We start from the raw sequence: 1,616 nt of genomic DNA on the forward strand, positions 1-1,616 counted from the left end.
CGCTTCAGAGTATGTAATCTCTTCAGAGGTTGGATCTTTTCTTTTTAATGCTGAGCTCAAAACTGGAAGAATCCAAAATGCTATTTGATAGGAGTTGGACAGCTTTGAAAAGCTAATCATTTATTATTATAAAGATAATAATTTATTGGTAGCAAATATTTAAACACATTTCAGAAAAAAAGATTCAATGACTGTAATGACATTCTTTATGTTTTCAGTAAACTTCAGATGTTGACACTAAATTCCTTAAATGTGCTTAAGCACAGGAAATAAATATAAAAAACATTCTAACAAAACAGTTCTGTAACAAGAATTCCATATAAAGTAACTTTCGAACTAGGTAGGAAAAAAAAAATCTAGTTGTTGAGCTATGAAAGGAGAGAAAAAAGGCCTTACACCCGCAATTGCCCGGCTAGCTCAGTCGGTAGAGCATGGGACTCTTAATCCCAGGGTCGTGGGTTCGAGCCCCACGTTGGGCGCAGCTTTTTGATTGAAGAGCTTTCGTTTTCTCAAACATTTACGTTTTAGTATGACTTAGATTTCCTTACATTTAAAAGTTTTAGCTTGACTAAGGAGAATTATTTACATAATTGAAAATATTTAAAATATTAGCCAGCTCTTTGGAAGAAACACTACTGTACTGCGATTTGCAAACGTAAAACCTCGCAAGCTGCGCTTGCGTACTCGAAGGCACGCAATCAACTTCCCTTGGGTCCCTCCCAAGCTCGCACTTCTGCACGAAGAAAGCAAAAAGACCACTGTTGGAGGTGGAGGCAGGGATTCTGTGTTACACTGCATTCTTCAGGGGCCCAACTTTGGCTGCTTTTTAAAATTTGGAGGTCCGATGTAAAAGCAGTTGGGGTCGCTGGAGGACGCTATGGAAAAAACAGCAGTTTCTCTTCCTCCTGTTTACTTTCCCATGTCCACCTGTCAATGCAGTGCCTATCCTAGGGTCAGATTTACACAGCTAGTGTGTATCAGCTTTTTCCCACTTGGGACCATACTTTGCCATTACTGGATGGATATTGTTGTTAGGTGTCGTGACCCGTAGCCAGCGACCTTATGTACAAACAGAACGAAGCACTTGGGCCATCCTCACAATTACAATGTTTGTGTCCACTGTTGCAGCTACCGTGCCAACCCATAGGACGCGAATCTGTGGAAAGTGAAGCTCTTTGCAAGGGAAGCGGTGGAGAATTGCGATGTGAAAGGTAGAAGAGGCAATTACAGACTTGAAGACGGGTTTCTGTCTCCTTGGCCCTTTGCAGACAACTTAACAGGCTCACACACTCCCACTAGTTGGAAGACCCCTTGAGTGAAGGGTTTTGCTTCTGCTTGAAGCCAACCCTACCTAAAGCACTAGATATACACCCTCCTCAGTTACCCACTCAATTAGCTCCCCATTTCACGGTCTACTGTTCCCTTCAACATACAACAGGCTGATCTTTTTCAATCTTAAAACATTTGACCCCATTTCTGGCTTAAATTTTCTCTGCGCCTTCTCGGGCAGTCACCACTTCTCTCATCCCATCTCTTCATCTAGCTCAGTGATCTGCAAACTTTTAAAAGAAAATCATTTTATTGGGGGCACGTACAAGTCATCACAATCCATACAT

At 41.6% G+C, this 1,616-nt stretch overlaps 1 non-coding gene across 1 annotated transcript; it reads left to right on the forward strand.

Annotated features, from left to right (window-relative positions):
* Positions 1 to 406: 406 nt before the first annotated feature.
* TRNAK-CUU lies at positions 407 to 479 on the forward strand. The gene has a single exon. It is a non-coding gene; the product is annotated as a tRNA-Lys (tRNA).
* Positions 480 to 1,616: the final 1,137 nt, after the last annotated feature.

The sequence above is a fragment of the Echinops telfairi genome, unplaced genomic scaffold, assembly GCF_000313985.2.
Source record: "Echinops telfairi isolate 266 unplaced genomic scaffold, ASM31398v2 ScPeMD7_18;HRSCAF=68, whole genome shotgun sequence".
Lineage (NCBI taxonomy): Eukaryota > Metazoa > Chordata > Mammalia > Afrosoricida > Tenrecidae > Echinops > Echinops telfairi.